Source organism: Bactrocera neohumeralis, chromosome 2 (assembly GCF_024586455.1).
Source record: "Bactrocera neohumeralis isolate Rockhampton chromosome 2, APGP_CSIRO_Bneo_wtdbg2-racon-allhic-juicebox.fasta_v2, whole genome shotgun sequence".
Lineage (NCBI taxonomy): Eukaryota > Metazoa > Arthropoda > Insecta > Diptera > Tephritidae > Bactrocera > Bactrocera neohumeralis.
The window spans coordinates 28,290,470-28,314,888 of NC_065919.1; the positions used below are offsets into that span (position 1 = coordinate 28,290,470).

A 24,419-nucleotide genomic window follows, 5' to 3' on the forward strand; every position below is an offset into this window, starting at 1 on the left:
GCTTATCCATTGATAAGTGGATTTTGCTTAGTAAACTCCCACTGAACCAAGAAATCTATAATTGAGGAACTGGAGTCATTTCGACTAGTTTATACCAGTTAGTTGTGGCCTGAAGTTATGAGCGAAAAAAAAAGTCTTGCGGTATTTTTATTGAAATTGAAATGAATTTTTGATGACTCATGCCCAGCTCTTGACCGATGCTACGGCTGCTACTATGCCGGTCTCTTTCGACCAATTCAGCGATTTTATCGCAATTTTCGACGACAGGCCTTCCGGAGCGTTGCGCATCTTCGACCACCTCTACACCAGAACGAAAACGTTGAAACCATCGTTGTGCGGTGGAAACGGAAACTGTATCGGGTCCATAAACTGCACAAATTTTATTGGCGGCTTGAGATGCATTTTTGCCTTTATCGTAGTAGTACTGTAAAATATGCCGTATTTTCTCTTTATTTTGCTCCATGTTTGCGACGCTATAACTCACGAACGAATTAAAAGAAACGACAATCAATCAAACACGTGTTAGCGCGTGAAATGAGCTTTCCAAAAGGTATAAATCGGGTCATATGCGACGAATAAAACTAGAACTACGTGCTTTCAGCGCCAACTAGCGAAAATACCGCAAGACTTTTTGACAACCTATTATAACGGATTAGTGCTCACATATTTTAAACTTTTCTAGTATTTGAAGCTCTAGTTTAGAAATATGAAGAGCAATGAGCTAATTTGCTAACAGCTAGCAAATGATTGATGCATTTTTTTGATAGGCACTATAGTAGAAAAGGTCGAAAGTGTCAATAAATTACATTTTTGTAGAACATTACAGCTGTCAAAATGCTAAAAAATTAACTTGCGAAGGCAGCAACGAAGTGAACAGTTCTACTACAGAGCAATCGCTTGTTATTCTAATACAATTATGGCAACACGTTTCACCTACACAAATTGTTGGTAGATTCAATTGTTCGATTAAACTGTCTTCAAGATTTGACGAACGAAGGCAGCTTTTATATGTTTATACTAATATATACAATTTATACCAGTTGTTTGTTCCATTTGCCATTCGCCTAGACTTGGTCATTATACCCGTCATCGGTTTTCATACCAGTTGTTTTGTCCCTTGAACGCAAGCCCCAATCTACTGAGTCAAAGACAGCTAATACATGAAACTAAGTTCACCGATAAATTGGGCTTTAGTGTCCATTGCATTGACTACATTTAGCTGACGAAAAAAGACAGGTTCAGTGTACTGAACTAAGGGGCAACGAGAAAAGTTTAGGCAGCACTCTGTTTTATTATTTTTGTGATTTTAGTGATCCAAAATATCCGTAGATTATTAGAAAGATAGTTATTTGTTTTCAGACAATCCATATAAATTCTGAATGATGGATGTGTTCGTATAAAAAGATAAAATTCTTTTCGGTTATGAAATTGAATGACTCATTCGCCTTCAAAGACGGTCGAGAGATCGTTGTAGATATGTCTCGTTCTCGACGGCCGTCGACCTCTCCAACTGATAAAAATATTAAAAAAGTGAAAGATATGGTGCTTGAAAATCGTCAGGCAAGTGTTCAAGAGAAGGAAAGAGAGCTCAACATCTTTCGAGAGTCTTTAGAGTTATTTTAGTTCATATTTTGTGTACAAAACGAGTTCTTGCACGACCCGTCCCGATAAAGGTGAGTTTTTTTTTTCAAAAAGAGTACGATTGTGTCGAATTTAAAGCCAGGAAAACAATGAATACCATCGATCAACCATCGTATTCACCAGATTTGGCTTCGTGTGATTTTTTCTTGCCCCCCAAACTGAAATTGCCGCTCCGTGGAATCTGTTTTCAGCCGATCGAAGAGATAAAAAAAAAACGCTGAAGAAGCTGAAGGCCCAAAAGGTGCTTATGAAAAGTGTTTCGAGGACTGGAAAATTCGTTGTCATAAGTTTACTCGTGGGGACTTTGAAGCCGACAAAATAAAACTGATGAATCATACTAATATTATAAATGCGAATGTAAGTTTGTTTGTTACGCTTTCACGCAAAAACTGCTTAACCGATCATCATGAAACTTTGTACATATACTCCTGAAGGTATTAGAAGTGAAATAGGGTACTTTATATTAAAAAAAAAAAAAAATTTTTAAGAAAGATCGTCAAAAAATCGTCAAATTTAGCTACTTCCACGCCATCTAGCATTACAGTAATGAAGTTTCAACCATGAATATGTAATACCGTAACTGTATTACCGGCGGTGACGACAATATCTAATTCAATTGAATATACATAGTTTTAACTGTCTCTAATTTTTCTATATTTATACCCTGAACAGGGTATATTAAGTTTGTCACGAAGTTTGTAACACCCAGAAATGATCAGTATGTTGAGTTGAGTCGATTTAGCCATGTCCGTCTGTCTGTCCGTCTGTCCGTCTGTCTGTATATATACGAACTAGTCTCTCAGTTTTTAAGATATCATTTTGAAATTTTGCAAACGTCATTCTCTCTTCAAGAAGCTGCTCATTTGTCGGAACGGCCCATATCGGGCCACTATAACATATAGCTGCCATACAAACTGAACGATCGGAATCAAGTTCTTGTAGGGAAAACTTTCACATTTGTCAAGATATATTCACGAAATTTGGTACAGATTATTTTCTAAGGCAACAATGTAATCTCCGAAGAAATTGATCAGATCGGTTAACTATAGCATATAGCTACCATACAAACTGAACGATCGGAATCAAGTTCTTGTATAGACAACTTTCACATTTGACAAGATATATTCACGAAACTTGATATATGTTATTTTTTAAGGCAACAATGTAATCTCTAAAAAACTTGTTTAGAACGGATTACTATAGCATATAGCTTCCATACAAACTGAACACATAGTTACTAACAGAAATGCACCTGTGAAGGGTATTTAGCTTCGGTGCAACCGAAGTTAACGTTTTTTTCTTGTTTTTGTTATTTTTTGTTATTTTCTTCTGTCGTTACAGTATAAAACTATTAAAATTTTTGAGGTAATCAGTAATTTTTGTGGTTAGCAGTCACTTTATTATTATAGATCTTACTCGCTGATGTTAATTATTACTCTGCTTTTCTTAGAAAATGCCTCGGTAGCAGAAATCTGGTATATCAAAAATTTCAAACGAATATGCGAGTGCATCTTCATAACGGCGTGGATTCAGGACTTTACACAGAAATGTTGTTGAAAATTGGTGATGGTTGTTTAGATGTTGACGTTGAAGGCTACATACATATTACTGTCAAGAGAATTTTGTAATTTAGTAGAAAATGATGTGGATCTCATTGCTAATGTTTCTCCGGAATTGCAAAAAAATTTGTGTAGTGATCAGTGGTTGTGTGCAAGAGCAATATTATCAAAAAGGAAACGAAATTGTTAATAGGATCAACACTGACATTTTAAACGAGGTTCAAGGAGAAATGAAGGAATATTTGTCAATGGATACCATTATAGATACGGAACTAAGTACTTCATATCCTGTGGAGTTTTTAAATTCACTTGAACTATCGGGTGTTCCGTCACATAAACTTCAATTGAAACTAAATGTACCAGTAATGCTTATGCGAAATCTAGATGCTCCTCGGCTATGTAATGGAGCAAAGCTGCGGATAACAAAATAGGGACAGAACATACTTGGTGATACTATTTTAACAGGTGTCGGTAAGAGAAATAGTGTTATAATTCCCACTGACCTTTCATTCCAATTTAAAAGGGTTCAGTTTCCCGTCAAGCTTAGCTTTGCTGTTACTATAAACTAGGCACAAGGACAAACATTACAGGTAGCAGGAGTGCATTTAGAAAACCCATGCTTCTCTCATGGTCAACTTTATGTAGCCTTTTCACGTGTATCTAATGCCCAGAATTTACACAAATTTGCACTCGACGGGAAAACTTATAACATTGTCTAAAAAAATATCCTAGATTAATACTTTGTATTTTATTTTTTTTTTAATTGTTAGAATTCAGAATTATTTATCTCTGTTACGGTGAAATATTTTTTATCATTTGTTGTTGCATTTCAATACGCATATTTTAAGGTGTTGAAACTTAATTGTCTGTAGTAAATTTTAAAAATTGTTGATCTCAGCCAATAAAATTTAGCTATCATTTTGACTGATTTTTATTATTATACCCTTAGCCTTTATCTCTCATACTTATTTAATGGCTCCGCGGGTAAAAAGCTAGTAATTAAATATTTTGCGTTTTATTTACGATTTCCGGGTACCCTCTTGCCACAATGTATATTGTTGAGGGATTTGAACGCAATTGTTGTTCTAACAACAGTTGATATATTTATACGCACAGTTTGAATTTAGTTATTTATTAAAGCATTAATTTTGCTTCAGAAGCAACAATCTTCGTATAGAAGAATTGACACCTTCTTGCACACATGCTCTTTCTTATAACTTTTATTGTTCGTGCTCTTTTCGTTCGCCACCCACACTTTCTTCTTGCGGTGAAATAATATACAATTAAGCTTGTGGGTTCAGACGTCGCTTCCATATGTGTTCTCTGGTGTTTGCTCGCTGGGTGGGCGGTGATAAAGTGCTTTGTGTGACCGACTGGCAGTCAAGTATGTAAATATGACATCAATCTACAAGGCATTCCCCATACATACATCAATAACAACAAATAATAAGCACAAGGATTGCAAGCGTAGACAATATTCTTCAACATTATTTGAGGAATGTATCCTTTTGCTATAACAACAACAATAAAAGTTGTTTCATTTGAAGGAATTTTAAGTAATTGGTTGGAGTAGGTCTTCAATAATTCTGTGCCCTTACAGTAGGCAACAAATTTGATAATATTTTGGGTGTCGATCATTACAACAATTAATATCTTATAGTCGCAACTATTATTCTACACCGGACTTTCAAGTTTCAGAAGCGCTTATGCATAGATTCGACCAAATCAGCCTGAAAACTAAAACTGATCAGTGATTTCTTTGGCCGCGAGATGGTATAATGTTTTCAAATGATTTAAGCTGAGGTCAAAAAGCACAAACCTCTTAGTCTAATCGGTTATCTCTGCAATCAATCAGTCAACCAAAGCAACTTTCAAGAAAAAGATGAATTTCGCCGTCAACGGCTTTTAACGTAGTTTTGTTCAGCACTAACTCATAGTCTACTGAATCCAACTCATTCATACATATGTATATGTTCGTCGATTTCTCTGGGGATGATGATTTAAGGAATACAGAATACGTTCCTATCTAATTTTGGAATAACTGGGTTAATAGGTTAAAACCTATTTACTTACTGAAATTACGCCATGAAGTCTAAAGTTTTGAAAACAGAAACAGTCACAGGGCGTCAAATCTGGCGATTACGGTGGCTGAGCACCGACTCGTTTCGCGTTCAGCCAAAAAGGGAGTAATAATCAGGCTAGAATATGACGACCACATTCAGGTTTTATTGGTGCGAGTCTAACATGAGTGAGGGTTGAGTCGATCTATGGGATATGTTGAGATTCTCTGATATCTCCATGTTGCCAACACGACGGTCTTCAAAAGAGTGACCAGTCTGGGTAAATTTTATTTTTGGTGTAAATTTCGATGTTCTTAATTATTGCTATTAATGAAGTCGAATGAGTAAATTCACAGTAATACCTTTGGTTAAAGTTTTAAAATTAAATATAATTATTCTAAAATATCTCACAGCAATCGTTTACTCATAGACATATCAAATGGACGACCATGTTTTTAATGTGAAGCACCTAAAAGAGAGCAATTTCAGATTTTATAGATTGGCGCATACACAATAGCCAACGACCATCCCGAATACCACAAATAATATATGTGACCTGGTCTACGGAAAGGGGGCTTAGGTGTCAAAAAATTAATGAGATAACGAGAAACTGACGAAACGAGTTGTTTATTTTTAACAGCTGTTTCCCAGAAAACTGGTTTTCGACGGAAAGGGGGCTTAGGTGTCAAAATTAATGAGATAACGAGAAACTGACAGCTGTTTCCCAGAAAACTAGATTTCGCACGTTAGCTCCCTTTTCGTAGACCAGGTCACATATAGTATATATCTGGTTGTGTAGATGCTCAAGACTTGAAAAAAAGTTCACCAAGATGAATATTATGAAAAATCAACCTCTTTCGCATGACTTGTTGGGTTTCATATTATCTATTCTTTTAGATTTAGCTAAGGTAGCTTTCTAACTGCAAAATTGGATTTATTTCATATAACTGTACGTTTGCTGAAAAAACTCGACCTTCTTGAATCCAACATTATCACTGGGTGCCCTCTGCATTTACACTCATACACAAATACAGTGACGCTTGGTTCATGCCAGTTATGGCGCTTGCGTCACCGCCTTTGTACTACGAGTAACACACCATATCCTGTCTGGCAGCAGCCTTTATCTTTAGACAAACAGGAAACCACATTATGATCCAACAACACAAATACACACACATTCACACGTGACAGATTTTCCACTATTCATTGCGCTATTCACTCAAGCATGTCATATGCGCTATAGATTTCTTCGCCGCTCCGGCCCCCCGCCAGAAGTTCGCCTTGCAAAACTTTCCTTTCTTCCTTCCTAATTAATATTAATTACCATTGCTGTTGCTGTTGTTGCGGCTGTGCTCTTGAAAGCCTTTATTGTCAGTATTGCATGAATATGCAGGCCTCCCTTGGGCACACACACACACACACACACACATGCGCTCGTTCAGTGAACTTTGACTCATAATCATTTGGTTAGAAATAGGCGAGTCAAACATTGTCTAAGTGTGGGTGTTGCCTTTCGCCAAGCAGCTGAAAGCATGCCCTTTTAGCCTGTGTCGAGCCTTATGAGCGTTTCCTTCCCAATGAAATGTGAGTATGCGCATGCGAGCGTGTGTGTTTAGAGCTCTTATCTATGTGTTGGTGCTGGTATTTCTTTACGCTGAAATACACTTTCTAACTATTGGTGTTAGTCGCCTATTAAAGTCACATATACATACATACATATATACAAATAGTATGGATATTGCCAAGCAATTTGCTGAAATTATCAACCAAAGAGCAGAAATTAAGATTAATTTCGTTGTATGCAATATTTGAGTTGTAATTAATTTAGGTTTTCAGAAGGTGTGGTTACTTGTAAACAGCAACAATAACAAATACTATATTTACTTTTAGCATGAACCTGTTGATTTTCATTAGAAACCAAGAAGTTGACGACCAGAGATGTTTGCGCTCATGAAAGACAAATTTCCTGTGCCATCCCAAAAATTTGGTGAATTTCAGATAAACCAGATATTACATTGGTTAGTTATTACTCCTTCACTCGTCTTATAACAGAAGGAGGCGTCATCAAAAATACTTTATGGGTAGTGTTTTGAGCAATCTGATAGAAGACATCGAACGTATTCGAACACCTATCACGCTTTCTATATCGTCCCACTCAAAGTAATCGCCCTTGGCCCCAATACATTTGTACTAACGTTTTTCCCAATCCTCGAAACATTTGTTAAAGTTAATTTCCGGAACTGCCTTCAAAGCGCGTATCGATTTACGTTTAATGTCTTCAATTAACTCAAAACGTTGGCGACCTTCTTCGAATATTTTGTACCAATCAAAGACATTTGCTCGCTACAAACAATTGTTACCCAAGACCCTTTCCAACATTCTGAACCTTTCCGCACTAGCATTTTGATTCCAAAAACAAAAGTTAATGAAACTTCTCGCCGGTGGCACTTTCTGCACTTCAGAAAGACAAACTTATACTAAGCCCTAATGATTATTTTGATGAAACATTTGGCACAGATGTCACTGACAGTCAATACAACCTAGAAAAAAATTTCGACGAATGGATTTTCGCACGAAATTTAAATTAAAGAGTCTTACAATTTTTAGCCCACAGTAGTACATTTGGTAAGTCTGGGTTTAATTTACTGCAATATCCAGAACTAAGTTGTGCAAGGGATACTTTAGATTCTCAGACCAACACGAGTTCTTCGTCTGCTCTGAGTGGTCGCTTAACTCCAAGTACACCGTTTACTGGTGGAAGTGTTAATGACTCTACTGTTAATGGCGGTCATTGTGCGTCTGAAGTTTGTTGTGTTCAAAGTCTAATCGGTGTACCATTCAATGTCGTCGACGTAATTCAGGAATGAACTCTTGATAATCTTAGGACGCGGCTCCCCTACAAGCAGACGACTGCAGGGATAACTTCGAGTCAAGAGGAATTATGTAATCGTACAAAGTGCAGGATTATGGAAGGTCTGAAGCTTCTTCATCTGCATTTCACTACATCCAGGCGACCTGAGAAAGCTCTGTGTAAGATGAGTACCGCTCAAGCTCACTCTTGACCAAAAACAACGACGAGTTGATGATTCGGAACAGGGTTTGGAGATGTTCAAGCGCAATAAAGCCGAGTTTTTGCGTCGATATGTGACAATGTAAGTAACATGGCTCCATTATTTCACTCCGAAGTCCAATGGACTGCACACGATGAACGCGCTACAAAGCGTAAAAAAATGCAAAGCGTCGGCTGGCAAGGTTATGACGTCTGTATTGTGGGATGCGCATGGAATAATTTTTATTGATTTCCTTGAAAAATGAAGGACTATCAATAGCGACTATTGAAGCAAAGCATAATACCGAAAAATTGGAGAGTCGCTAAGTTTGTGTATCAACCTTGAAGGAAAGTAGGTTAAATAAAAAAAAACCAATTTTGCCGAAAGAAAATATGTTTTGCTATGGTAGGCCGGTGACTTTTCAAATCAAATTTAAGGATTTCTTTGTTATTTTCTTTTTAATTATAGTAGAGCCCATGTTTACCGGAGAGACTGTAGCTTTTCTGGGGAGAGTGTGGCGGCCCAACGGTGAAGGAATTTTTCAAATTCGTCAAGTAACTAGTTTTGGAGCCTGTTCAATACATAAATACAAACAAACAAATCTTTTGTCTTCACAATATTAGGATAGATAAAATTAAGGGGCTATATACTTCGAGGTCCACTTCGTGAAAGTTTGTGGATCATAAGTTTTTTCGGTCTCGAAAAATTTTAAATACTTTTTATAGTTTAGTTCCTCGATTAAAACTTGAGGAATTGGCATGGTAATTGACGAAAAATTGTGCCACAAAAAATATCAATCAACAGAGAACGTAAAAATCGAAAAAAAATTATTTATTTACTTAAATTGTATACAAAAACAATTTATGAAACCCTTAACCTTTTCAAAGTTCACTCAATTACTTGTTGACATCTCTTACGATGAGATAAAGGTCCTTAGTGGGCACAGAGTGTTGCATAATGTGGGTTACTTGCAGCTTGTCAGCAAATATAATACAAGTACGTGTCCTTAAGTTGATGAATGGGGAACCGAACTCAATATTTTAGCATATATATACTTATATAACAATGTAACAATAAAATATATATATGTACATATATGCAACCACACACAAACCCAAATCGGAAATACCAAATATCATGTGAAAAATTGTTATGGAAAATATTATAATATGTAGAAATGTTTTATGCTTCTCAGACATATTATATATATAGTATATATATATATATATATATATATATATATGTATGTATATATACAGATATATATTTACATCTTCGTACATTATATATACCATAACAATCCCTATCAAATCTACTGAAAGAGCGAAAATCTTGAACGAATCCCGAATTGAGTTGCAGCATTTCGTCGAAGACAACGTAAGTAGTGTAGCCCCACGAAAAAACGAGTCCGTACACATTGTTTGCTTGAATACAAAGTAATTTGATATGCATTAGATGCTGCGAGCGAGCTGAAGGAAATACGTGCCAATTGTGTGTAAGTTGTGTATTGTAATGTGTTGACGTGTATATTTATTTATCTGTTGTTTATCACGCTTTTGGCTGCTCATGAGCGTATACTCAATCCCTTGCCAGCTGTCATGCCCATGCTGAAGTATGATGAAGGATGCCTGCCGTGTTGAGAGTACGCGTTGGCATTTCCGTTTCCGCCGGTAGCGAAAACCTATTCATGTAAACACTTCGTGACTTGAGGTTGGCAAATGGTTAGCAGCGCATAGTTGAACGTTTTAGTCTGATGACTATGTTGGCATATTATCATTATTAAGAAATCAAGTCACATACCTATTTCCGAAAAGTCAACATTGTCAACAAACTGTTGGGCGGATGTGTAATTACACTACCGACTGAATGCTCAAGTTTTACCGACAAGTCTTATGGCGTTGACGATGGTAGCGACTGTGATAATAATAAGAATATCGATAATGGTAATGATTGTTGTAATGGTAATGCTTGTGATAACAAGAATATTATCCCTGATGATAATGGAATGCAAGGGGTAATAGTAATGGTAATGGTAATGATAATTGTAATAATTGTGGTAATAATAATATCTGTAATGATTATGGTAATGCTAGTGGTAATAGTAATGGTAATGGTAATGATAATTGTAATAATTGTGGTAATAATAACGATCTGTAATGATTACGGTAATATATAATGGTAATATTAATAATAAGGCTAATGGTAATTGTAATGCTAGTACTAATTAGAATGGTTGTGGTAATGATTGAATAAAAGAATTCGAAGGACATCTTTATTGGTAATGGTAATCATTGTTGTAATAATAATAATATCGGTTATGGTAATGTTTATTGTAATTTTAATGGCTGTGGTAGGGATTACATTAAAAAATTCAGAATATGTCTGTATTGGTAATGATAGTAATATCGGCAATGATAACGACCATAGTAATGCTAGCGGTAATGTAAGGAATGATTACATTAAAGAAATTAATTATCTGGGATAGTAATTACAATAATTGTAGTAATAATAGTATCGGTAATGGTTATGCTAGTTTTAATAGGATTGTTGTGGCAATGCTAATGCCAATTGTAATGGGTATGGTAATGATTACATTAAAGAATTCGAAATATTTCAATGATAATGGCAAGGCGTTGTAACAGTAAGGTTGTGGAAATGATTACATTAAAGAAATAAATTATAGACATCTATTTTGGTAATGGCAATAATAAATTAGTATTGATATTGGTAATGATAATGATATACTTGTATGTAGTATTAATTGAAATGGTACCGGTAAAATTAATTCCTGAAAAAAGTCCATAAACTCAATATAAGTAAATAGGTCTCTTATGTTTAAGGTTTTGTTGCAAATTACTTTCCGAGTCAAACCTTTTCGGTTTACAGGGTTTTCCAATAAGAGTTATATGATTTCTTTAAAAAATACACTAATGTTTAAGATGTTTGTTCAAAATTGCTCTATTTTTCGAGGACTTTTTCTACTAAATCAAGTCGTATGTCATACGAAGCGACACTTAGAAGTCATATCTTTCCTATCTGAAAACCCGGTACATACCCATATATTTCATCATGGTATATCTTTGGCGTACATATTGTATATCCGTGGATATTTTTGTCAGCCGGAAAGATAAATGCGCTGATCTCTCATTGTTTTACAAGGCCTTTGTTTACTCTCATTACACTCTGTGTGTAATATGTTGTTGTAATTTGATTTTTGTTGTCATTGCTGTTGTTTATTGTGTGTATTTTGCTATCAATGCATACTTCGTTGCATTTTCCTTTGACAGTTTATTATTTTCATCTTATTTTTCCTGTCATTTGTAATGAGGGGTTACAACCTTCAGCGTGTCTCGTTTATCAATTTGTGTGTCCTCGCACAGCATTGCATGAAGTTTTCGCCACATATTTGGTAAACAATGGCTGCCATTCCCGAGCCATACATACGTACATTTATTAACGGCTTCGCTTTCTAAAGTTATGACAGGCGGGAGTGTTGCGCTCTCTTTTGAGCTGATAAGCAATTTACATACATATGTACACTCTTGTACAGACATATTAACAAATATGGGGTGGAAGTACAAAAAAATTATAGTACACTTTGATGTTTTTGTATGAACAAGTAAAGAAAGTTGCAAAAAAGTTTTGTAAAAAAAGTTGCTAGGAGTTAGCAATACTGAAGTTTTAGAATGTTTTGCACAAAAGTTAGTTTGCTGAATATTTAGTGTGGTTAGTTTATTTTTTTTTGTGTGAAAATTTATAAGTTATAATGCGCTGCCATGCATATAAACTGGGAAGATTCCAATTCTTACAAAATTCTTTAAAACCAGCTTACTGAGCGGTTAGTGAAAACCTTCCTCATGAAAATGTTGCGCTAATTTTCATTAGCACTCGCTTCAGAATGTTTGAAAAACCTTAAAAGGACTTCAAAACACCAATGCTTTGGATTATTGCTTCATGCAGCGAGCGGATTATTTTTTTTAATCAAATCAGTACTATTTCGTAATCAGAAATACACTCAAGAGATAAGCGAATTGGCGATAATTGTAGACCTCTACCATAACCATTGGATTAAATTTGAAGCCTGTAGTGTATAATAGTTGTAAACCATCAAATGCAAATTAATATCTCTGCATCATTCTGGAACAAAACACGAAATAAAATTGTGAATAGCGTAAATCAATCTGAATAAAAGCACACAATTAATAAAAATAAAATAACAAAGTATAAAATGCAAATCATCATGATATTATCCCTGTTGAATTATTTGCTCTATTGGGTCATGTTTACTTCGTTAATATTTAAATATATTTCATCCGGTACGATCGAGCTGAGAGAAACTCCACTGTAATATGATTCTGCATGTTTGCATATGTGTGCTTTTTCTGAACGAGTAAATATGTAGACATGAAAGGCTGTGATGCGAAGATGTATGAGTGTCATTTGTTGCCTGAATTTTTAATCAAACTGACACGTGTGTTCACCACGCTTCATTCTAATCCCTTCAACGGCTTATCGGCATATAATATTAAGTGGTTTAACCACAACAAAGTTGAAGAGAAATTTTTGTTTACAACTTAGCGGAAAATCCCTTTTTTTTAAGTGTGGCATGTGTTGAAAAATTTTGAAATGATACACGAGCTTCTAGCTAGAAAGTAAATTTATCACACACAGGGTGGGATTGGTTGTTGTGAAGTCACAATATGCCGTTAAGTGGGAGGTATATTGTGTTTTTTTTTGCATTAAAAAGACTTTTTAAGGCCCTCATTCGCGGTGATGCCGTAGAGTTTTTCATACTGGTCGAATTAACAATAAATAAATTAATAATAATAGTTAATGGAACATGCTCTTATGACTAAGAGTAATATGGATTCAACCCAACGTTTCTATGCTAAGTATTCTGAAGGTTGACTCATGAAACCCGTTCATTCGTTTTTATGGGTAGTTTTTTGTTAATTACAGACTGAGGATACTTGTTTGGAGATATTGACCTATACACTTTCTACAAGAGAGTGCTAAGCAAAGGCTCATTTTATAATATGTGGCCTGGTCTACGAAAAGGGAGCTAACGTGCGAAAACTAGTTTTCTGGGAAAAGCTGTTAAAAGTAATCGTCAGTTTCTCGTTATCTCATTAATTGTTCTCCTTTTTTTTTGACACCTAAGCCCCCTTTCCGTAGACCAGGTCACATATATAGCATATATCGTCACCTAAAATGAAAAACAACGTATCGACTCACTATGTCATGTTACATACATATATGTAGCATACAATTTTCAGCTTCCGATGACTGATATAACCAATATATAAACAATTTATAACCAGAACTCAAACTTTTTTCAATAATAGTGGTTTGTATTATTTAATTTTGCCTTGGTCTTAAAACTTATGAAAAGTAATGTTACGTTATTTTGCATTTTAGGTGACGATATGAAATACTTGTGCCTTGGTTTAATAAACGTTTGCTCCATTTCAAGCAGTTTAAAAGCTTTATCTGCTCTTACTTTACTTTGAAAGTCTTGCTTGTGGTCGGAACTAAGGAAGCCCAGTTTGTAGAGGCAGTATTTAACTCCTTTGATATATCCGTCTCAGTATCTTTGTCATATTTGTTGAAATTTTTTGAGAGACTATTTCATAAAGTAGGGAACCATTAAATATACTCGGAGGGAGTTCTTATGTGAAATCGAGCGTGGCGTAATATTTTTAAGACGTTCGAAAATTATTATACCAAGTACACACTATTTAAAATTGAAAATTATTTGCATATTTTTAAATAAATTCTGCGTCAAGTAAACTACCTAAGTGCATTCAATATTTGCTATTTTTACGCTAATGCCACAGTACTAAACTTACAAGTAAGTCTCCATTTCCATTTCAAATGTTGCTTTTAAAGGCGACAAAGCTTTGCATTGTTGATGACTTTCCATTTCGTTGCTACAGACATAAAAGCAGCAATAAAATAATAATAACTAGGCAACAGCTCTCTCTCCCGCTCATTACCACGCGCTCTCTGCCCCTACTGCATTAAATAATCCTGAATAAATAAGTATGCATTAGAAATATATTTGAAATTCAATTTTAATTTCGTTTCATCGTAATTTTATTCCATTTACAGCGTCTATCTCGGAATATGCTATTGCCTGTAGGTCCTGTGTTGAACACGGGCGCGTTCGGCGACAGTGAGCTGCTGTCAGCTGAAAACTGTCAACTTCTGTAACTGTAACTGACACTTTGCAATTGTGCGCAATCTTGCTATTCTTTGCTTCTAATTGAATCGATTGTGAGCTTGTGCGAGTGGTATAATTTGGAAACCGTCTGAGTGTGGAACATTTTAAAAAATATTATAACTGCTAAATAATAAATTTGCATAAAATAAATTACATAATTAAATAGAAGAAGAGAAATTTCAGTGTAATAGATTTCTAATTATATTTGCTTATAACAAAATTCCATACAACTTACTTGCATGTAAATCCCGTGAAGAAGAATTCAACATTTTGACAGCTGAACCATTTGTAGCTTACCTACGAAGAAAAATAAGTATAATTTATATTATTATTTATTTATTTCTTATCTTCTCAATCAATTAAATCCGCCCGGTTATTGCTTATATAAATCTTTAATCTTATACTAACGATAACAAAAGTGTTAAGCATTTCAGTATTAATAAAAACTTTAGCTTAATGTACCCGGCAGGTCTCAGCATCAGTGGATACCTATATCTTTTCAGTGGGCATTCTCTTGAAGTCTGAGTTCTGTCATTAGTTACTTGGAATTCTTTTGATGTTTTTATTTATACCAACTTCTCCTGCACGTCTACTACTAAGCTTATTATATTCAATGCTCTCCAGATAATTTATAATTTCACGTGGATTTCACCGTAATCTCACCTTAAAGCATTCAAGTTTCGTTTTGAGTGTCAGCTATGACAATCGGAGCATGTATTGCACGTGAAAAGCTTTAACTATGGCGTTAGATTAAGATCAAGATAAGCAGTCTTGTACACGATTCTTTAGAAATTTTGCTGATGTGATTTACACCTATTTGATTGTTTATCACAAGGATACCTTCCGATTATGTAAATAGTTACTTGAGGTTCTGGCTTGTTTTTTTTACAGACACATTTTTCAATAAGAATTTATGTATAGTATACTTTTTTTTATTTCATCTCTATCTTTACTTAATGACAGTTTGAGGCTTTTATTAGTTTATTAGCTTTTTCGAGATCTCTTCTGGTTGTTGTTAAAAACGTTAGACGTTGTTAGTGAAATATGCCTGAAATGTATAGAACATCTACATAAATATTTGTAAGGCATCGAGCCTTGTTTGAACGGCATTTGTTTCGAACTTATGAGGCCATACTTTAAAAAAAAAAATCGTTTTGTAATAATTTTTTCTAGCATATCCAAAGCCTGGAAATATAGTTAGACCAAAATTGGTGGCTGCTTAATTTGAATTTGGTTTTACTATTGGTACACCGTCTTCTGACTTCCATTTCATATATTTGGGTGTGAATATTCTTAGAACAGGTGAAGCTTTGGACTAAAACTGTGCAGTCATTGAAATAGAAAATGACTTAGTGAGTGAAACCAAAGAAAATCGGTTCTTTCTTTTGCAGTGGAATCTTGTGAGCGTACATTACACATATAGTTCTTAAGGGTTTCTCTTTCTTTCGTTATTGACGTAGACACTGTTTGCGCGGTTTGTCGAGTGTTCTTAAAGGTTTACAATATATTAAAAATGTTTTCGAAACATGTTTTCGATTTGCTCACATCAATTCGATCACAAATTTTCAAAATATCGGTGTAGAATTTGAAAAAGATAAATATTTGTGATTTTTGTGAAAAAGGAGAAGAAATTTAGGAGATACGAATATAAAACTTTCAATGTCTACTTTGAGTTCAAATGAGTGCAAGGAATCATCTGTCTCTGACAGTGACACTGTGATTTGACAACCTCCATATGGTTACATGAGTGACTAGCAAATAATCTTCAAACCTTCAAATATGAATTTGTGTTCCTTGATTTTCAAAATTCAGAATAAATTACAGAATACAGAAACGAAACCGTTATATAGGCTTTTGTAAACTAAGGATATTACTGCGGATTGAATACTATTCAGGTGGTTAGTAAATTAAGAATGTGCTGTTGAAGTTTCCGCAAATATCAACCATTGCTTATAGAATTGCGCCGGTTTCGTGGTAAGGAAAGAATCAACCCATGTCTTAACAGCCTGCTCTCATGTGAATCGTGTTCCAGTGAGTGTTTTCTTTATCGACCAACTATAAGGAGGGTGAGGCAAATTTTCCCAGACACTGTTTTCCATATAGTTTTAAACCGGTTTTGTAACATGAGGATGAGTGTTGTCGTGAGGGAAAATTATTACTTTTGTTTTAGAAGCTGATAATACAGCACGTCCTTCTGATCACACCAAATACAGAGCCTTTACTATATAAGTTCAAAAATTTGACTACATCTTCTACATATAAATATGTATGTTTATCGTAACTTCTTCATAAATAGTTGAAGTAGTTTCAGTTTGAACGGGTTTAAAATTCTGGTACTCAAATTCTTTCCAGAAATTTCGAATTTAACACTAATCATACCAAGCCTTAATATATACCTATTTCTACCACAGCGGGTCAAATGACCCGACTGTATATTTCATGCTTGAATGTATGAAATATGGATGTTAGGAAGGAAATAAAAATATAAATAAAATTTATTATAATAAAACAAAATAGTATGTTGAGCATTTCTATTATGAGAGCAAAAAATAAAAATTTCTAATTCATAGTTCATCGCATTTTTTACATATAGGTGTTTCCATTGTACATTTTCCGCAAACATATTTTTTACATTTAGAGCAAATTTTGTTGGTTTTATTTGCTTTACAGTATCCTATTTGACATCTCATACGTTTATAAGCATCTATAGTAGACTTAGGCAACGATCCTTTCATATTTTTTTCTTGTTTTGGTTGTTCACGGGCTTCTCGAAAATCGGCGCCAAGTTCTTCTGCTAGCTTGAGTAAAAAATCTTGTCTCGAGATATTTTCTCCTGTCGTTTGCTTGTACAAAATCCAGGCATTTATGCCAGCTAAATCAAGGATATTGAAAAAGACTTGAAGAGGCCATCTGCAAGACTTAAATTTTTTAGTCAATCTCCTCGCCATTTCATCGGACATGTCTACATCAAATTTGGTTTTATTGTATTATGAAACAGTTTCAGGTAAACGCTTATCATTGTTTTCTACTTTAACGAATTTATGTTCAGAACTAAGTAAAAGTACTTTTTTTGTTGGCTTACTTTTATAGATTGTAAGAGTACAATTATCTGTTGTAAAAATTTTCGACGAAAATCGTTCCATATCATTTTTCTTTTGCTTCGAAATTGGTGGTAATTCTCTTTTATTTGACCGAGTAGAGTTTTTTTGACTAGGAGTTGTGTTGCTACGGGTTTCTGAAGAAGTTGTCTTTGGTCACAGTTTTTCCGCAACCCGTAAATGACTCAATGAGTTTGAGTACAACATATTCAGAGAGTGGTACTGAAGAGGGCCTATATTCATCTTTTCCAAGATATGGAAGTGCATTTATGCCGTATTTGCTATCGACGTCCGATGATAACCAAAATTTGATTCCAAATTTATCCGGCTTCTTAGGCACGTATTGCGTAAATCTACATCGTACTTTAGTCGGAAATAGCTGTTCGTCTATAGTAATATTTTCACCCGGTTTGTAACAGTTTTGGCTGTTCTCAATGAAAATATCCCACATTGCCGATACCAAAGCGAATTTATCTGTGTTCAAACGTTGGATCCGCTCAATTTTTTATCAAAACGAATAAATCTAAGAATTTCGGTAAAATTATTTCTGCTCATAGTTTGAGAAAAGAATGTGGGCCCCCACATGTTATTCCACAAAATGAAAATTCTTGCTCCATATGCATCTCGAGCAATAAAATTCCAATAAATGCATCTAATTATTTTTCAGATAAACTCCAATCGGAACCAAACATTTTTTATGAAAACAGTAATAACTTTACCTTTCATTATATGGGATTATATCCTGTTGGGCCTACTTTTTGCCTGAAAATATTATGAAGTGGTGGTCTTTCAGGTGTGCCACCTATTTGTATTTCTTCCCAAACAGATCCATCAATTGCAACATTTTGTTCATTTATTTCTACTTCACTTTCTTCCGAACTCGAGAGTAATCTTATTCTTTTTCGGCCACTACATACATTCACAATATTTTCCTCTTCATCGTCGGTATCTGTAGAATCAAACTCATTTTTATTTGCAACCAATATATCTTCATTTTCAGAAAATTCATCTTCACTAATTTCTGAAAACTCTTCGCCAATATTATTTATATCTGAACTTGTACTGTCTTGTTTGCTTCGACATGGGTAAAAAATGATCTGTATTACTATAGCTATCAAAATAAAATATATGCTAGGTACTTCCCAAGACTTTCAATTTTTACTACTTTTTCTTACACTAAAAAGTTATTTTCAATCTAAAATTTGATATGAAATAATTCTGAGCTATTTTCGTTGAAATAAGCAACCGTCTTGGGAATGTAATTTTTCAAATGAAAATCGGTATACAACAAGGATTACTCAGAACAAAAAAAAAAAAAAAAAAAAAAAAAAAAAAAAAAAAAAAAAAACAAAACAAAAATATTTTTATAACTGTTCATTGATTACTTAGAAAAAGTCACGAAGTCAAATGTGCAATCGCAATAACATTATACGTGCATTTTCAATGCAAAAGTTCAAAATGGGTCATTTGACCCGTTATGGTATGTTTAGTATTAATGTTCAGAATCATTTAAGATATTTTAGAAACAGCAATGGGATTAACCGTTTTCAATAATAACATCTTCCTAAAAAATTATCTAAAATTTAAATACTATTGTAAAACCTTAAAAATATTTTGCAGGTTTATGAACTTAACTGGGGTCAATGGAATCGTGTCTTTTTAAATATTAAAGTGGGCATATTAAGTTTGCCATGACTGTGTGTTCATCTGTATATACAAGAACTCTGTCAGTTTTGAAGATTTTGATCTGTAATTTTGCACATGTCTTTCCCTTCTATGAAGCTGCTCATTTATCGGAATCGCCGGAAATGCCATACAAACTGATGGGTCAAAATGTAGTCTTTGTATAGACAACTTTTTTAATACAATAAGATGGATTCACGAAATTTAGGATATCTTATTCGCTAAGCCATTACTACAACTCCCGAAGAAATTGCTTAGATCGGGTCACTATAGGATATAGCTGTCATACAAACTGATCGGTCAAAATTAAGCCCTTGTAAGGGCAACACTTTATATTTGAGAATATATCTTCATGAAATACGACACAAGTTATTCTCCAAGACAATGGTGCAGCTTCCGAAGAAATTGTTCAGATTGAATCACTGTATCATTCCGACCTATCAAACTCAATATAAGATCTTTTTATGCTAGGCGCCTGTGAAGCGCCGAAGTTAACGTTTTTTCTTGTTTTAAATACAAAATTGACGGCCGCTGGATGTCTTATACCAAATTTTTAGGTAAAAAGCAGTCGAAATTAACAAACATTCTATACAAAACTCCTTCTTCATAGTTTCCTTCAAAAAATAGAGTTTTGAGAAAAACTCATTTGAATTTTTACATTCAGTTCCAGAGCGCACCAAAACCCTTTGTAAATTATTGAATAACTCGAAAATTATTTTTTGAATTTGTATAAGATTTTTACAGAATATTTGAAAATATTAAGCTTTAAGAAAATTCTAGTTTTTGCTTTTGACGAACTCTTCAAACTGTTGATGATTTTTTTAATTGTTTACTGCAGTAGCAGGGAGTAATTAAATTGAAAATAATACCAGTTTCCATCATAAAGTTTTGTCGGAAATAGGTGTCGGAATATTTTAATAGCAAAACTTTCTTTTTAACGTATGCAATGCTGCTGGACCACGCCTCACTTGCTTTGCAGTAGCTGTTAGAGAAACAAAAATTTTATCTCGCAAATGATAATTGATGAAACCAGTTGTCAAAAAAACGAAAATAAAATAATTTAAAAGTTTGCTCGAATAAAGTGGAAAACATAAAATAAAAAAAAACCATTCGGTTACAAAGAAATTTACTAAATTTGACACAACAACACTAAGAATGAAAGCAAAATCAAAATAAAATTAAACAAAACATTTTCTGGAAACTCATTTCTCAGTTCAGTGAAGAGAATGCTTGCACACTGCAGCATATACCATTATTTATAGATGCATGTATGTGTGTGTATAAACAATAACCACGTCTACAATAGTAAGCCGTGCTAAGCTTGACTTTGCTGCTCCCAAACTAACTTTCTGGTGTTAACCAAAAGGTAAACTGCAAGTGAATTTGCTATACATAATTCAGCGCGTATTTAGGTAGTATAGCAAAGAATAACAACAACAACACAATACTTAAGCACTAAACAAGCAGCGTCAAGCACACCAACACCAAAGCAAACATAAACAAATCATAAAAGCAGAAGTTTGCATTTTTTGTCTTTTTGCTATGTTTTCTCAGGCAGTCATTCAACGGAATGCAGCCACAAACTAAAATAAATAGACGGGCGAACAAATGGAACAATGAATGAGCGTACAAATGCTTGAATGCATGAATAGCTGGTTGCTGTTGTTATTGTTCGCAAAATTTATTCATGGCACGCGCCCATAATGGATTCTCTACAACATAGCATGCTTGCATATTAATTTATTAAATGAATGAATTTTCACTTAAATGCACAAACAGAGCAAACCAACAGCTCATTTCCATTTCCATTTCATTTTATTTATTTTGAACTGATTGCGTCATGCGCAGGGCATCATTTTAGCCAGATCAAATGGGCGAAAGCGCAAAGGGAATGCATGAAATAAATTAAAAAACCAAGTAAAAAAGTAACAAATTCTGCGAGAGAAAATGATTTGCAAAATTGCAGCTGCACTACAAAATGACCAGCGCGATACAGGGCGTATACGCAACAGTCATTTGAATGCGACTAATGGAGTATGCTCAGATTATCACTCATACATCGCGGTGCACCGTCGTGTTTGGTTGAAAGTGGCTGCTGAAATTTGCTTTCGCAGATGGTACAAAAGCTTTGTTACATAATTAAATTTTTTATTTGAATATGCAACATTTGCCACTGAAAGTCAATACGATCTAATTGTACACGCTGCTTTAGGCAATTTCATTGGAATTCTCGTTCTTTATTCAATGGAATTACAGATGGTTTCCCATAGCTGAAAAATTTCATTTTCACTTTTCACTGAAGTTGTAAGCAATTTCATAATAACTGCATAATTTTAATTAAAATTTCATATAGAATCTGCGTATTTTATGTTTTTTTTAGCGTTGAAGCGGTTGAGAAATTACAAAACACAAAATCTTTAAGCGAAATCGCCTAGTTACATGAATGAAGTGTAAGATTTTTTAAAGGTGCTAGTTCAGTGTTATTTATAATTTTATGCTGAATAAAATATGCATAAAAAGAAAGTAAGCTAAGCGGTTATAACGGCACATTTCAATTGAATTGATATTGCAGTGTAAAGACACCCGAAAATTTGAAAGTCTTTATATTTATTAGCTACTAAAATACTGCAACATAATATACTGCAAAGGATCGCAGTAATATAGGGCACTTGGTGGCTAAATATTTATACATATATGTATATATACTGTTTTCACTATGAAAGGCCGGTGACTTTTCAATTGACACTGTTATCTCTTTGTAATATATTCTGTTCAATTTCCCAGATTTAAAATTTCTATATTCATAACTTATTATTAATAATGCAGATTTCCAGAGAAGTGCCAATGCCATATTTTGTGCGTTCAATTGAATTAATTGCATAAACTTTAAAATTGTTTTCATGTACCATTAAATTCGATTTTTTATGTTTACTTATATACTTAGAAGGCAGCGCTTCTATGCTTCTCCTACTAGCTCATATACAATTTTAATATTAGAAAATATATTTTAACCACTTAAAGTTCCAAAATACACAAGGACGTTGCCTTGAGTAGTAGAGCCCGTGGAAAATTTATTTTTATTACAAATGCACAAAAACAAGTGAAATTGTGTTTTCAAAAATACTTTATTTAAATAGGGAAATCTGCTGATTGCAGGTATTTCTTTAAATTCATTTTCTTTGCAATACAAATTTCACTTTTAAGCTGAAAGTATTTCCCCCTTTTGCACTGCTGGTCCAAATGACATTCGGCCATCTTTTAATAGCCTCCCTTTAGCTTTGAATATTAAAGGTTTCCATTTATTTTAAATGCCTTTTGCTTGTTGCTGTCTTCATTTCGTGCAAAATCGGCAGCGTGTGTGCAAATGCGCTGAATAAGATGATTACTTTTCCTATAGCTGCCCGGTCTCAAACGAGCATGTGCGGCAGGTAAATTGCTTCATGCATACGATAGTTGTGTGCCCTTGCAGCCGATTTGGCGGCACATGCTCATACATGCGCACCAAGTTGCGAAGACTTGGCCAAACACTTTAGGCGCTTGTGTGGATATCTATGTGTGTGTGTGTGTTTGTGAATGAGTTCGTAAGCGTATCTCCGTTTGATGTGCCAGCAAAATTATTTCATACCTTAACGTACGCCCTTCACTGGTGAAATGTAATCTTTTCACCAATTTGCCAACGGCAGTTATATCACAATGCAACTGCAACTACTATATAATAGGGCTTTGCTAATATGAGGAATAATTGTTTATGATTGTATCCTTTTTTGATTTCCTATATGTGATATGTATACTAAAAGAAGAAACGTACTTGGCAAAATAGACTCAGCTTGTTGGGCTAATAATTTATTAATATATGTCAAAGGCTCTTCAAAATTTCCTTTTAGGTATTAAAAAATTCTTGCGAACTTATTATCTTATTTAGTGTATAGAAAAGTTATGGTTCTTTAAATGTGATGCTAATATTTTTTTGAGAGATACCTAAATAATTGTTTATGATTCATGTGCTCACAACAAGGAATACATACATATATCTATATACGAGTATACATATAGCCAGGGGACTTATCACTAAAGTCTCTTAAGATTTCATCTAAGTTAATGAAAGAACGCCTTGATCGTTTAGTGAATCTAAGGCTCTTTTTCATAATGATATCCCAAATATGATGAAATGAACTAGACAGAATAAGCACCACCCTACAAGTAGACTGCGAAAAAGAGGGACTTTTTATGCCTCTGACTACTTGCAGATATCCAATCGACAAATATGTTATAAATTTACTTGAACCTCGGTGGGGTCAATCCCTGACATGCTCAACAGCACATGCTAACTATTAAAATTTAAATGAAATGATATAATAACTCTAGTATGAGTACTAACAGGTTACTGTTTAATAGGCAGATATGTCCGTAGGCTAGGATTGCCTTATAACGACTATTGTAGAAGCTGTCAGGAGGTAGAAGAGGAGGTGACTATTAAACAACTTCTATGCGATTGTAAAGCTCTATATAGGAAAAGAATCGGAACTATCGGTCAAAGGTTTCTTCGTGGGGTCTCGGAGTTTGCACATATAAAACTTTTGTAGTGATAAATCACATGGTGGTTCAAAGAGGAACCAATAAAGTGAAGTTTCTTTGGTCCCGGTGGTATCACAATGGGCCTCCTAAAGACATATTTAGACATATTAATAAGAGTTTTCATAATCATGCTTAGAAAGTAATTCTACAAAAAACAAATCTTATAAGCATCCTGCATATAATATATTTTACTGAAATATTTAGTTGCTCTAATTTGATATATGGACAACCCTAATGATTTCTATTATTTCAAAAACTTTAAGAAGCTTAACTTAATATCTTCAAATTCGAAATATGAATTTTGCTCGAATTTATTACATTTAAATGTCAATAAGATACTATTTTAGAAACAAATCATTTACGTTGAGGGGTTAGGGGTTTGAAGTAAGTTCAAAAAATATTTTTCGTCGTGTAAAACTAACTATCGTCTACAACTCAAATGTGTTTTTCTTAGAAAAGCTTCGATCATGGCATTATATGATTTATTGTTGAAACTTTTTTTTAGGATTTGGTTTAAAGCAAACTGCTAT

The 24,419-nt window shown here is 34.2% G+C and overlaps 1 protein-coding gene across 1 annotated transcript in view; it reads right to left on the reverse strand.

Annotated features, from left to right (window-relative positions):
- The window catches only part of LOC126767957 (ras-like protein family member 10B), a 179,109-nt gene that overhangs the window by 107,587 nt on the left and 47,103 nt on the right, over window positions 1-24,419 (reverse strand). The window lies entirely within an intron of this gene.